The sequence below is a fragment of the Leucopleurus acutus genome, assembly GCF_964270905.1.
Source record: "Leucopleurus acutus genome assembly, chromosome: 13".
Lineage (NCBI taxonomy): Eukaryota > Metazoa > Chordata > Mammalia > Artiodactyla > Delphinidae > Leucopleurus > Leucopleurus acutus.
Genome location: NC_139155.1, coordinates 73,922,129 through 73,937,968, shown reverse-complemented (window position 1 = coordinate 73,937,968; position 15,840 = coordinate 73,922,129).

Below are 15,840 nucleotides of genomic sequence, written 5' to 3'. Positions count from 1 at the left end.
GGATTTTGGTATATTCGGGGCTCCTGGAACCAATCGCAGATAACGAGGGACAGCTGTAATTAAATACTTCTTATGCACTCATTTGCATCTGTCCATCTCCTACCAGATTCTAGGCTTCAGGAAGGCAGAGACTAAGCCTGTCTCATTCACTGCTCTACGCCAGTACCTGACACAGGACATAGCACATAGTAGTTGCTGAATAAAAATATGTTGTGTGAATAACATTTGTTAAGTACCCATTTAATGAATTAAGTTTACCACTGCACTAATTGATGTTGGGAAGAAAGAGGGGGTTAAGGGGAAAAAAAGATTTGGAAGAATAAATTCCAGAGCTTACAATACAGATGTGGAAGTTTTCTTTACAAAAACAGTAGTTGTTCATTGCAGAAAGAATTTTAGAAAAACAACAACAGATAAACTGAGATATAAAAATTAAAAGTATCCATAATCCCCCCCAAATTAATGACCAGTTGTAGATTCCTCTAGACCAGCCTTTTACACACACTGACACACATATTGGGAACATTTATTGTTTAGCATGTGGGAAGCAACATGTTAAGTCTTTTACATTATCATCTCATTTAATCCTCACAAAGATCCAATGGGGGTTTTATGCCTATTTTCCAGGCCAGGAAACTGAGGCTCATAAATGAAGTCACGTGCCCAAGGCCACACAAGTAAGAAGTGGCAAAGTTGGGATTCAAACCCAGGACTGTCTGACTTTACAGTCTAGGACATGGCTCCTGAAGGGGAGCTTGGGGACTGTGTCACACGCCCCTTGGCAAGTTCAATTTCCCCAGAGGGCTTGGACACAATGCCTTAGGAGGCCCTGCTGTTTCTGAATTTGGGGGGAGGGCACCCCCCCACACACTCATTGTCCTGCTTAAAATCTTCCTGACACCAGAATAAAGCCCAGTGATTTTCCACCAACTCTCTTTTCTCCTTTCTCAGCTCCAGTCACAGGGAAAGACTTCAATTTTTTGGCCGCACCATGCAGCTTGCCAGATCTTAGGTCCCTGACCAGGGATTGAACCCAGGCCCTCAGCAGTGAAAGCGTGGAGTCCTAACCACTGGACTGCCAGGGAATTTCTGGGAATGACTTTCAATTCCTCCAAGAGGCCACATCCTCCTTTCTCCAGAACACTGCAGGTACTGATACCCCGGCTAAAAGGCATCCTGTCCTCTTTCTCTTGGTTAACTTCTCTCCTCCTTCAGTTCACAGCTCAACACCCCCTCCTCCAGGAGGCCTTCCCTGACCACCACCCAGGCTTGGATAATTGGTCCCACAACCTCCACCAAAGCATATAACTCTGTGTCAGGCACCATGGGGAGCCTTTTTCCTATATTATCTCATTTAATACCCACAAAATCTCTACAGCACTGGCACATTGGAATGACCTGGGAAGTTTTTATTTTATTTTATTTTTTGGCTGCGTTGGGTCATCGTTGTTGCTCGGGCTTTCTCTATTTGTATTGAGCGGTTGCTACCCTTCATTGCCGTGCACAGTCTTCTCATCGCGGTAACTTCTCTTGTTGCGGAGCACGGGCTCTAGGCACGCGGGCTTCAGCAGTTGTGGTGCACGGGCTTAATTGCTCTGCGGCATGTGGGATCTTCCCAGACCAGGGATTGAACCCGTGTTCCCTGCATTGGCAGGTGGGTTTTTTTTTTTAACATCTTTATTGGAGTATAATTGCTTTACAATGGTGTGTTAGTTTCTGCTGTATAACAAAGTGAATCAGCTATACATATACATATATCCCCATATCTCCTCCTTCTTGCGTCTTCATCCTCCCTATCCCACCCCTCTAGGTGATCACAAAGCACCGAGCTGATCTCCCTGTGCTATGCGCTGCTTCCCACTAGCTATCTATTTTACATTTGGTAGTGTATATATGTCCAGGCCACTCTCTCACTTTGTCCCAGCTTACCCTTCCCCCTCCCCGTGTCCTCATGTCCATTCTCTACGTCTGCATCTTTATTCCTGTCCTGCCCCTAGGTTCTTCAGAACCTTTTTTTTTTAGATTCCATATATGTGTTAGCATATGGTATTTCTTTTTCTCTTTCTAACTTCACTCTGTATGACAGACTCTAGGTCCATCTACCTCACTACAAATAACTCAATTTTGTTTCTTTTTATGGCTGAGTAATATTCCATTGTATATATGTGCCACATCTTCTTTATCCATTCATCTGTTGTTGGAAACTTAGGTTGCTTCCATGTTCTGGTTATTGTAAATAGTGCTGCAATGAACATTGTGGTACATGTCTCTTTTTGAATTATGGTTTTCTCCGGGTATATGCCCAATAGTGGGATTGCTGGGTCATATGGTAGTTCTATTTTTAGTTTTTTAAGGAATCTCCATACTGTTCTCCATAGTAGCTGTATCAATTTACATTCTCACCAACAGTGCAAGAGGGTTCCCTTTTCTCCAGACCCTCTCCAGCATTCATTGTTTGTAGATTTTTTTTTAATAAATTTATTTATTTTTGGCTGTGTTGGGTCTTCGTTTCTGTGTGAGGGCTTTCTCTAGTTGTGGCAAGCAGGGGCCACTCTTCATCACGGTGCGCGGGCCTCTCACTGTCGCGGCCTCTCTTGTTGCAGAGAACAGGCTCCAGACGCGCAGGCTCAGTAGTTGTGGCTCACGGGCCTAGTTGCTCCGCGGCATGTGGGATCCTCCCAGACCAGGGCTCAAACCCATATCCCCTGCATTGGCAGGCAGATTCTCAACGACTGCGCCGCCAGGGAAGCCCTGTTTGTAGATTTTTTGATGATGGCCATTCTGACTGGTGTGAGGTGATACCTCATTATAGTTTTGATTTGCATTTCTCTAATGATTAGTGATGTTGAGCATCCTTTCATGTGTTTGTTGGCAATCTGTATATCTTCTGTGGGGAAATGTCTATTTAGGTCTTCTGACCATTTTTGGATTGGGTTGTTTGTTTTTTCGATATTGAGCTGCATGAAATGCTTGTAAATTTTAGAGATTAATCCTTTGTCAGTTGCTTCATTATCAAATATTTTCCCCCATCCTGAGGGTTGCCTTTTCATCTTGTTTATGGTTTCCTTTGCTGTGCAAAAGCTTTTAAGTTTCATTAGGTCCCATTTGTTTATTTTTGTTTTTATTTCCATTTGTCTAGGAGGTGGGTCAAAAAGGATCTTGCTGTGATTTATGTCATAGAGTGTTCTGCCTATGTTTTCCTCTAAGAGTTTTATAGTGTCTGGCCTTACATTTAGGTCTTTAATCTATTTTGAGTTTATTTTTGTGTATGGTGTTAGGGAGTGCTCTAATTTCAGTCTTTTACATGTAGCTGTCCAGTTTTCCTAGCACCACTTATTAAACAGGCTTTCTTTTCTCCATTGTATATTCTTGCCTCCTTTATCAAAAATAAGGTGACCATATGTGTGTGGGTTTATCTCTGGGCTTTCTATCCTGTTCCATTTATCTATATTTCTGTGTTTGTGCCAGTACCATACTGTCTTGATTACTGTAGCTTTGTAGTATAGTCTGAAGTCCAGGAGCCTGATTCCTCCAGCTCTGTTTTTCTTTCTCAAGATTCCTTTGGTTATTTTGTGTTTCCATACAAATTGTGAAATTTTTTGTTCTAGTTCTGTGAAAAATGTCATTGGTAGTTTGATAGGGATTGCATTGAATCTGTAGATTGCTTTGGGTAGTATAGTCATTTTCACAATGTTGATTTTCAATACAAAAACATGGTATATCTCTCCATTTGTTTGTATCATCTTTAATTTCTTTCATCAGTGTCTTATAGTTTTCTGGCAGGTGGATTCTTAACTACTGTGCCACCAGGGAAGTTCCTGGGAAGTTTTAAAATATATTTTTTGCCCAGAACTAATGCTCAGAAATTCTGATTGAATTGACCCAGAATGCACCTGGGCAAGAGGATTTTTAAAAGCTCCCCAGGTGATTTTAAGTGCTCAGCCAGGGTGGAGACCCACTGGCTTCTGAGATAGATGTGATGATCCTGACACTCCTTTTACAGCCAGAGAACTGAGGCACAGAGAAATTAAGTAAGTAGCCTAGGGTCACGCAGTTAGTGAATAGTGGAGCAAAGATTTGAACCCAGAAAGTCTGGTTTCAAAGCTTCATGGAAAAAAAAAAAATCAATTGGTCTCAGTTCATTTCCCCAGTGATGGAGAGTATAAGCCAGCTCTCTTCTGAGACAGACACTGAAGGCCCCTTGGGCACAGGATATTTTTAACCTAGAGAAGCCAGTGATTCTTACAGACAGCCTGCAGGGACTTACACTGGGAAGATTGTTTGGGGGCTGGTGGACCCGTTCCCTGATGAGATACTCCTCAGAGTCCAGCTTTTCTGTCCTCTGGAGCCAGTAGGTCCAGGCTGGCTTGGGCGACAGGGTGGGAGGGGGTGGGGTGGGGGTTGGCTCCATCTGGAACTGATGTTTCCAAGGATATTTCCATACATGGTGGAAGGGGAGAGGGTCAGGATTACCTCACCCAAGCCAGCCCCTTCTCTCTGCTTTCTGCCTGGAAAGGAGCTAGAGAACAACTAATTGTTGGAACTGGATATGAATTCACCCTCCTCCTTCTTCCCCTCCCTAACCCAGAAGAGTCCTGTGAAAGCTTCAGCGTTTCAAACGTACACATCGAATATTCTCCAGACGCTCTCCTATGTGGCTTTGTGGGAGAATACACAGTACAGTCTTGGGGGACCCAACTTGGGGGCATCTTTTAAAATACAAAATATGGGGAAATCCCTGGTGGTCCAGTGGTTAGGACCGCACTTTCACTGCCGAGGCTGCAGGTTCAATCCCTGGTTGGGAAACTAAGATTCCAGAAGCTGCACAGTACAGCCAAAAAAAAAAAAAAAAAAATTAAAATGCAAAATGTGAACGGTTTTTGTGCAAGCAATCTCACCTACAGAAATTTCCCCTAGAAACAGCACACTAGTAGGCAAAATTCCCCCCAAAAAACCCTATGAGTAGGCAAAGATGCACATCCAAGGATGTTCATCATAGCATTGCTTATAATTGGGAAAAACTGGGAACAACCCAAATGTCCATCCATAGGGATTGGTTAGCTGAAGTGAGGTATATCCATATGGGAAGAGGGGAGCTATATGCTGACATGGAAAATAGGTCCACCATATATTAGTTTAGCAGAAAGAAAAAGGAAATAGTAGAACTGAATGTAAAATATAATCCAATGTTTGTTAATAATTAGGGTGACACGTAAATAGAACAATTTGGAGGAATAATCTCACATATCTGTGGCTATTTTCTCTAGCCATGGAGGTGGGATTACGGTGATCTTTGACTGTCACTGCCGCATATATACAATGTTTGGATTTTATATACCAACATGCAGTAATTTTACAACCAGAAAAAAATTAGGTTGTGAAACTGAAACCAATAATATGTAAAAATCACATGGATCCACTTGAAGATGGTTAATTTTACATTCTGTGAATTTTACTTCAATTAAAAAAAAAAAAAAAGTCATTGTAACTCAAACTACCCAAAGAAAGATTCCAGTAGAGCTGAGAGCAAAATATCACATGTATGCTTTATAAATTTTACCTTTAAAAAAGTTGTTTTGCTTTCCTTAAGCTTTTTGTTCATATTTTTGGTGGGTTTTTTTAAAAAAGTATTTATTATTTATTTATTTAATTTATTTATTTTTTTAAGGCAAATCCATTTACTCATTATTTTTGGCTGCATTGGGTCTTTGTTGCTTCACGCGGGCTTTCTCTAGTTGTGGTGAGTGGGGGTTACTCTTCGCTGTGGTGCACAGGCTTCTTATTGTGGTGGCTTCATCTTGTTGTGGAGCACAGGCTCTAGGCACGCAGGCTTCAGTAGTTGCAGCACACGGGCTCAGTAGTTGTGGCGCATGGGCTCTAGGGAGCAGGCTCAGTAGTTGTGGCACATGGCCTTAGTTGCTGCACGGCATGTGGGATCTTCCTGGAGCAGGGCTCAAACCCGTGTCCCCTGCCTTGGCAGGCAGATTCTTAACCACTGCGCTACCAGGGAAGTCCCTTGGTGGTTTTTCCATGCTTTTCTTTCTTGTATGCTTACAAATGAGTCATTATTTTACTTACTTGCTATTATAAATTCTAAGAAAATCACACACACACACACACACACACACACACACACACATTCACATGAGTGTTTGCCAGAGCATCATCTGACTTTCCAATCAATACAAAATTTGCCATGGGAGGGAGCATTCATGTTCTGTCTCCTCCAGGCCTGTTCTGACACCCAGATTATTCATCTTGGCAACCAGCTAAGATGAAAAGAAATGGTTGGAGTGCATTTTCAGACCACACTATCAAGGAAATTTTTAGCTCCTTGAAATTTCAGCCTCTGGGTAGCACACGTCGGCTCCTCTTGTAGTTCCCACAATCGTAGTGGGGTCTTCAGGATGCCCCTTTGGGTAGTTATCACTGACCCCCTCTTTCCATCATATTTGCTCAATTGTAATACATTGGCTCTGCAGGGGACTCTTCTTCCCTTTCCTGGGACCACAGGTCCTGAACACAGGGTATTCCTTGGTCCCAGCAAACCTACCCTAGGTTCCAGAGAAGAAGTGACATTAATTTATCTTACTTAGCCATATTTTGATGACTGATCAGGAAGTGGTTTAAGGGAGTAGTTGTGGAAAGCAAAGGGCTTTTATTACCAAATGTCAAGGATTGTTCATTCCACAGATTACTGATTACATAGGGGAAAGTGCACTTTTACAATAGAGAGAGACCAGTTACTGCTTTACCCTGGCGCTTAAACTCAGCATCGATTATAGTGGCAGATGCAATACAAAGTTCATAACGCTATCTCTGAAGTTCTGTTGAATCGAATCAAGTCTTGGTTACAGGAAATAAAGGGAACACAGTCAGTGAAGTTGGAATGTGAGGCTTCTACACGATAACTGTCTCGGACTCTTCAAAAAATCAGTGTCATGAAGGAAAGAGAAAAGGCAGCGGGGGCGGGGCGGGGGCTTCCCTGGTGGCGCAGTGGTTAAGAATCCGCCTGCCGATGCAGAAGTCACGGGTTGAAGCCCTAGTCCGGGAAGATCCCACATGCCGTGCAGCAACAGACACCGTGTGCCACAACTACTGAGCCCACGTATGGCAACTACTGAAGCCCATGCGCCTAGGGCCTGTGCTCCGAAGCCACCGCAATGAGAAGCACGCGCACCGCAACGAAGAGTAGACCCCACTTGCCGCAACTAGAGAAAGCCCGTGCGTGGCAACAAAGACCGAACTCAGCCAAAAATAAATAAATTAATTAATTAAAAAAAAAAGTCAGGGGCACTTGCCTAGATTTTTTAAAACTGCGGGTGGAAACTAAAATGGAAATGGAAAGCCACTCTGGAAGATAATTTGACAGCTTCTTACAAAACTTGTACAGGAATGCTCTTAGCAGCTTTATTTATGATAGCAAAATACTAGGAACAATTCAAATGTCCTTCCATGGGTGAATGGTTGAACAAACCCTGGTACTTCCATGTAATAGAATACTACTCAGCAAGGAAAAAGAATGAGCTAGTGATACATGCAACAACCTGGATGAACTGCAAGGACATATTGTTTGATGAAAAAAGTCTATCTCAAGAAAATCACATACCGTAGATTCCGTTCCTATAAAATTCTAGAAAATACAAACTAATCTATAGCGACAGAATGGGGGAGGGGTAGTGGGGAGAGTTGGGAGGGAGGGATGGATTGCAAAGGAACATCAGGAAACTTTGGGGAGTAATGGATGTGTTCGCCAGCTGGTTTGCAGTAATGGTTTCATGGGTGTATATATGTTCTCAAAACTCATCAAATCGTAGGCTTTAAATATGTGCAGTTTATTGAATATCAATTATGCCTCAGTAGAGCTGTTTGTAAAAAAAAAAAAGGAATGGGGAGAAAGGTTTCTGTAATAATTAAATGAAACAAAGCATCTTAAGCACTTTGCATGGAGTCTGGCACAGGAAGTAAGCAGTTCATGCGGAGTCTGGCACACAATAAGTGCTCCATAGTGGGTGGTGTTGGAACTCGGCTGGTCTTCTGGATGGCTCCATCACATCTCTCTATAACATTGAAATACTCTGTAATTATGTTGTTTATCTGTTTTCAAAACGGTGAGTTCCTTGAAGCAGGGACTGTGTCTGATCTTGCGCTCGGGCGGTTTTCCACAGTGTGCTGTTTTGAATCAGTAGAGGCTGTTCCACCACCTTCACCCTAACAAGCCGCATTCTTTTGCTAGAGAACAGAAAAATATTTTATGGGTGGTGGCCTAAACAGGTCCAGCTGTATCTGCCACGCCCAGAGCTCGGACTCCTTAGGCCTTCTGTCCGTGGACACGCCTGATCCTCCTAACAGCACAAGACTATAAGCAGCCGTTATAATGGAAATCAGTACCCCACTAAGAATAAAGCGATTTAATTGCAAGCGAAGCTGTGTCCAGGACTCTACAGTACAACCTAAAAAAACCCACTGTGTTCTTTCTTTTTATTCGCTTTAAAAGGAAATGTTTGGACGACAGGTTTTCAAGCTCACGTCTGTTCCTACGAACCCGTGACCTTCGGAAAACACGGAACAGACTCACCACCCTCTTTTAACAATAAAATGTAGTATTGTTTTAGTAAGAATAAGTCGAAAAGTCCGAGAAAAATCCCAACAATCCAAACACTCATTCCTAAAAAATAAATATTAGAATATCTGTTATTAAACACGCATCACTCAGTCTCCGTAGAGACTGTCAAAAATTGCCAATGCCGACTATATTTCAAGTCGTCATGGCGGGGTATTGGGAAAAGTTTTCAATTAGCAATAATCGCGCCTCGGATAAACCTCATTGGCTACGATACTGCCACTGCGCAAAGCTAGAGAGCGTGAGCACGCACCTACCTCCCCCATGGATGACAACTGTCTTTACCGTGAGGGCGAGCGACTAACAACGAGCTGGGAGATATGAAGCATTTCCCTGCACACATTCCTGTTTAAAACACGTGTGCGCGAAGAGCTGCCGGGTATTAGAGCAACTCTTGTCGAACCCTAACCTTTCGAAAATAAGAACGCCTTTCGCTAAGGACACTGGAGAATTTTATGCAAATTACCATGACATCACCAAGACGCTGCGGGTAAGACTCGCGTTCTAAAGAACAGCGACAAGAAAAAAACCGAAACAGAGAGTAATGCGAGACGGGACGAGTAAATGGAAGTGTTGGTGTTAAAGCCAGAACAATAAATATTAAGAAATAAAAAACAATTATTAATACGACTTGGACAACAACTAACACGCAAGTATAAAGAACCAACTAAAACTGAGAAACAGGTATGAAACGAACTGTTAACAAAAGCTAATCGCTTATATTGAAATCGATAACAAAAACGACAGTAATACGTGCTAGGATTTTCTAGCAAGGCAATTCCCTACCTGGTAACGGTGAAAGTTTGAAATTGGGTATATAGCTACTGGTCATTTTGAACTCTCAGCGTTCTTTCCACGCTGTTTGTGACTTAGGACTTCTAACGTATTCTCCCGTAGGTTTACGGTGGTTATGAAACACATACTTTTTTTAAACTTGCATTATTCAGTCTCCGTAGAGACTGTCAAAAATTGCCAATGCCGACTATATTTCAAGTCGTCACGGCGGGGTATTGGGAAAAGTTTTCAATTAGCAATAATCGCGCCTCGGATAAACCTCATTGGCTACGATACTGCCACTGCGCAAAGCTAGAGAATATAACCCCCTACTCATCGTTCCCAATAAGCAAGGTTCCTATTTCAGAAAGGTGAGTTGGAGCCTCAAGGCAAAACCCTTATTTATTAATGGGGTGAAAATTATACAACCATATTAAGATGTCTCGGAAATATATAAGCTGTTTCTCAGTATTCAGTTGCTTGATTTCACTTAGTTTTGAGTGGAGCATGAAGCAAAGCATTGTGGGAGGGAACATGCTAATAAACTTAATTCAGACTATAAATTGGGGAGGATGAGAAATGTGCTCAGTGTAAGGGTGCTGTGGTAAAATATACATAACATAAAATTTACCATTTGAACCATTTCTAAGTTCAGCAACCATCACCACTGTACATCTCCAGAACTTTTTCATCATTCCAAACAAACTTCCCATTAAATACTAACTCCCCATTCCTCTCTCCCACAGCTCCTGGCAACCTCTATTCCACTTTCTATAAATTTGGCAACTCTCAGTACCTCACATAAGAGAATCACACAATTATTTGACCTTTTGTGTCTGGCTTATTTCATACCTTGTTTTTAAGGTCCATCCATATTGTAGTATGTTTCAGAATTTTGTTTTTTTTTTTTTTTTTTTTTTGGCCGATATTCTACTGTATGGAATTTTGTTATCCATTTATTCTTTGATTGACAGGAGGTTGCTTCCACCTTTTGGCTATTGTGAATAATGCTTCTATGAACATTGACATACAAGTATCAGTTTGAGTCCTTCTTTTCAATTCTTTTGTGTTTATATCTAGAAGTAGAATTTCTGGATGATGTGCTATGTTTAACCTGGAAGGGTTTTCTGTGGACATCTTAATTCAGAGGAGAGAGGCTATTTCTACAGTTCATGAGTTTGGAGTAACTTTCACTGTTACTGGCTCGGCAAGTGGAAAGCTACTAGAAACCTATGTCTGAACTTGTTTCAGCTCTGAGCTGTACTCTCCAAAAGACTTTTGGTTTTTGCTACTCACTAAGATGCAACTAGTACTCTGAGAAAATATTTCCCCCCAAATTTCATTATGAAAACTTTCAAACATGAAACGTTCAAAGTATTGCTCACTGAACATTTATGTAGTCATCAACTAGATGTAAAAATGACATAAAAAGGCCTATTTGATGCTGATGCTTAGTTAATTTTTTTCCCACAGCCATAATTGGCAGGGTAGGAAAAAACAGCAGAAAAAAAGAAAGGCTAACAGTCTGATTAATTTAGAATATTTGATTTTGATCCAGCCAAGGACTTTGTCATTAATTCCTAGTGTGGTGGAGTTGTGAGAAATAAAAAGACAAGGGTCATCCAAAGAACTTCTCAGCCCTTGAGAATGTCTCGATTGGGTGGCTCATTACACCCTGTCAGTAGCTATCAAGGGAAATTGTTTCACCAGCTGTCTTGGATGACTTCATCTTCCACAGATGACTTCCCAGCACTAAGAAAAATAGAAAACTCAGCTAACTTCTCCCCAGAACATGAAATTCTTTGGTGCCTAAAAGCACAATAATCCTGTGTTCCTGGCCAGTCTTTTAATGATGCCTATTCCACTTGAAGAACTGGAAAAATAATGTGGCTCTGAAGTTTTCCACAATAAAATTTGCCTGGGATTGGGGGTAGTGTCATGTTTTGACATTTCCATAGGTTTTAATCAAATACCCATGTGTGCAGAAAATATTCTGGATTACAATTTTGTTTTCTTTTTTTAAATTTTATTTATTTATTTTTGGCTGCACTGGGTCTTCGTTGCTGTGCACGGGTTTTCTCTAGTTGCGGCGAGCAGGGGCTACTCTTGTTGCAGTGCACGAGCTTCTCATTGCGGTGGCTTCTCTTGTTGCGGAGCACAGGCTCTAGGCACGCAGGCTCAGTAGCTGTGGCTCGTGGGATCTAGAGCGCAGGCTCAGTAGTTATGGCGCAGGGCCTTAGTTGCTCCGCAGCATGTGGGATCTTCCCGGACCAGGGCTCGAACCCGTGTTCCCTGCACTGACAGGCGATTCTTAACCACTGCACCACCAGGGAAGCCCTATAATTTTTTGACTTCATAAAAGTTCCCAGTATACATTTTTTTTTCCAGTATACATTTTTAAAAATTAATGTATTTGTTTTTACTTTTGGCTGTGTTGGGTCTTCTTGCTGTGTGGGGGCTTTCTCTAGTTGCAGCGAGCCAGGGCCACTCTTTGTTGCCATGGGCGGGCTTCTCATCGTCGTGGCTTCTCTTGTTGCAGAGGATGGGCTCTAGGCGCGCGGGCTTCAGTAGTTGTGGCACACAGGTTCAATAGTGCAGGCTCAGTAGTTGTGGCGCACAGGCTTAGTTGCTCCACAGTGTGGGATCTTCCCGGACCAGGGATTGAACCCGTGTGCCCTGCATTAGCAGGCAGATTCTTAACCACTGCGCCACCACGGAAGCCCCCCAGTCTATATTTTAATCCTTTTTTAAATTTTTTCCCAGCCAATGTGGTCAGGTTAACTAAGGTACAAAAGACTCACGTCGGGCTTCCCTGGTGGCGCAGTGGTTGAGAGTCCGCCTGCCGATGCAGGGGACACAGGTTCGCGCCCCGGTCCGGGAAGATCCCACATGCCATCTTCCCACCTGCCACGGAGAGGCTGGGCCCGTGAGCCATGGCCGCTGAGCCTGCGCGTCCGGAGCCTGTGCTCCGCAACGGGAGAGGCCACAACAGTGACAGGCCCGCGTACTGCAAAAAAAAAAAAAAAAAAGACTCATGTCAGGTGGTTCTCTCAGCCCAGTGACCTATTTGAGGTGTGGCTGGAGATATTGCTCCCAAACTACTGAAATGGGTTACTTTACCAATATTTACTGCTATGCATTCAATGAGAGTCAGACTCTGACTCCAGCTGTCATACTACTCCTCTGGGCTTCAGTTTTGTTTGTTTGTTTTTGGCGGCACCGAGTGGCTTTCGAGATCTTAGTTCCCCGACCAGGGATTGAACCTGTACCCTCGGCGGTGAAAGCTCGGAGCCTAAGCTGAAAGCCCTGGACCTCCAGGGAATTCCCCTCACTTCATTTTAAAATGGGGGAAGTGGTTCCTTAGAGTGGTCTTCAAGGTCAGTGCTAGCATATCCTTTGATATGTTCTAAAACACTTAGAAATCGATGTCTTATTTAGGCAATGCTACAGATCAGTGGTTCTCACTGGCTACATATTAGAAACAACTGTGAGGTTTGTAAACCGACTTGGTGCCCAAGTGTCTCCCCAGACCAATTAAATCAGAATTTCTGGGGGTAAGACCCAGGCATTGTGTTGGTTAATTTAATAAAAACACAAGATGAGAAATAAGGGACTTCCCTGGTGGCGCAGTGGTTAGGAATCAGAATCTGCCTGCCAGAGCAGGTGACATGGTTTCGAGCCCTGGTCTGGGAAGATCCCACATGCTGCGGAGCAACTAAGCCCATGTGCCACAACTACTGAAGCCGGGGCGCCTAGACCCCGTGCTCCGCAACAGTAGAAGCTACCAAAATGAGAAGCCCTCACACCACAACGAAGAGTAGCCCCCACTGGCTGCAACTAGAGAAAGCCTGCACACAGCAAGGAAGACCCAACCCTGAAGACCCAACCACGAAGACCCAACGGAGCCAAAACAAACAAAAAAAAGATGAGAAAGTTGGAGAAGCCACGTGGGTAAACACATTAGTCCCTGTATATTATATTTCACTTTAATTGTTCATTTTAACTGTAAAATCAGTTTTTCAGCTATTTGTGAATGTATTTCTTCACAACTCACTGCAAGGTGGGAACTTGATTCCGTTTCCATGAGTGGAAAGGTTCTGAAACACTGAAGTTGAGGATGAGTCAAACCTAGATCCATTACTAAAACTTCTAAAGAATGAATTCCTAAGTTAACGCTGTTTGGATGTACTATTTTGCACTCAGAACAATGACGTCCAAGCTCTAACCGCTTCTCTCAAAGAGATGATGGCTAGGTAGACAGCCGCACATCGCGTACCAGGGTTCGAAGCCTCTGACCACAAAAGGCCAACAGGGGCCGCTACTGGAAAACCTGGGTCCCTCGATTGTGAAGCCCAGAGGTTTGTGGGACTTGTAGTTTTTCTTGCATCATTTCAGGTTAATGAACTACATTTCCCAAAGTGCAAATACAGCCAGTCGGTCCCCCTGTCGGGCGCGGAGTGTCCCTTAAGCTGTGAAAGGTAAGTGAGTTCTGTGTGGGCTGCAGGTTTCTATAAATTGAGGATTCCACTTCTCCTCTTTGCCCGTTGATAGGACCTGGGAGAGAGCAGCTGTTCCAACAGAGCGTCTTTTCAGCGGGGTTTCCCGAGCCCTCCGGTCTCAGGAATCGGGATTATCTGTTTAGCTGTTCACTGCTGTGGAATGTCAGGGAGAAGTCAGGGTCCTGATCCCAGATCTGGAAAGCCCAGCATAAAATAATGTTTACATATGGGGTGCGTGTCATTAGAGAATTTCTGCATTTTATCTAATATTACATAAAGGCCTTGTTTTTACAGCTAGAAAAAGCTGGGGTAGAATGCCTTGTCAGATCTCACTACCCTTCACCTTGTCCAAGAAGCCCTATTTGCAATTGAGGGTAAACTAATAGAATATGGGGGAAATAGAATAAAAGGTATGCATGTGCTTAATTACATTAATAAAATCAAAATCTCGAAAAGTCTGAGCAACAGTTTCATCAGCTAAACTGGAACGCTAATGTGCTTCTTTAGTTTATGAAGAAATAAAATAATTCTGATTTATAAAATGGGAAGTAGGTTTATGGGACACACGGTCCCCCAAGGGATAGTATTAACTAAAAATATAAATGTATTCCTCTGATAGAGACATCTTTAGATATAGTCATATATTAACAATGAGCAATTAAGGGACTTAAAAAAGATATTGAGGTAAACCATTAACTTTTTGAAGTTTATAAGAAATTCAGTTCTGACCAGCCAGGTGTTACTGGGAGAGACAGAATAGGCCTTATATTATGCTAGAATTCTGCTTTATCAATTTTTTAGTTTACCTCCCTCCTTTTTAAAATAGATTTTATTTTTTAGAGCCCCCCCCCTTTCTTTTCAGAAACCAAAATATGCAGTTTCCCTTGGATGCAGAAAGCCTTGGCAGATTTGCCAGCCATAGTTAATTTTCATCTGATGGCCCCAGCATAGGAGAGCTCTGGCTGTAGGTTCTTAGGAGATCAGGAAGACAGATTGGCTTGGGCTGTTATGAAATAGTCTAGTGTGGGGACAAAGTTTTATTTTGTGGAACATATTAGAAATTCTTGACCAAAACAAATTACTAAAAAGATAATAAAAAGATAGGCTTGTTGTTTCAGGTTGGACTTCAAAGGACCCAGGAGGGTGTGGAGTCAGTTTGTACTGATGAGGGTCAGTTGTTAAATATTTGGGAATTTACTGGCCAGTTGTTAGATAAACCATTGGTAGCCTGAAACTGGCCACGATAGGATTATTTTCTTTTATCTTTTTTTGAGGGGGAGGGTAAAGGGGAAGCCAGTTTACCAACACACCCCTAGCAAAGGTCAATTTTTTCTCTAAGCCTGGGGCCCCAGTGTTCATTACATCCATGAGTTATTAGATGCTGAACTAGCTCACACCCTTCCAGATTTTACCAAAGATTGATTTGGATTACAAAGCAAGATTATAAATACACTCTAAGTATCTGTGGGGGGAAGGGGGCTTACCTTTCAAGTGAATTGTTTATCTGGGAGCTGTCCTTCCAGGTATTGCGGTCATTGATTAATTCACTATCAGTAGGCTGTTCTCATAAGCATGGAATCCACCCCTGGAAATATGGTCTGGTTGGATAGCTTTCTTTTTTTTTTAATTTTTTTTGCCTGCATTGGGTCTTCATCGTTGCGCGCGGGCTTTCTCTAGTTGCAGCGAGTGGGGGCTACTCTTCTTTGCGGTGCGGGGGCTTCTCATTGTGGGGGCTTCTCTTGTTGCGGAGCACAGGCTCTAGGCATGTGGGCTTCAGTAGTTGTGGCACGCGGGCTCAGTAGTTGTGGCTCGCGGGCTCTAGAGCGCAAGCTTAGTAGTTGTGTTGCACGGGCTTAGCTGCTCTGCAGCCTGTGAGAATCTTCCCGGACCAGGGCTCGAACCCATGTCCCCTGAATTGGCAGGCGGATTCTTAACCACTGCACC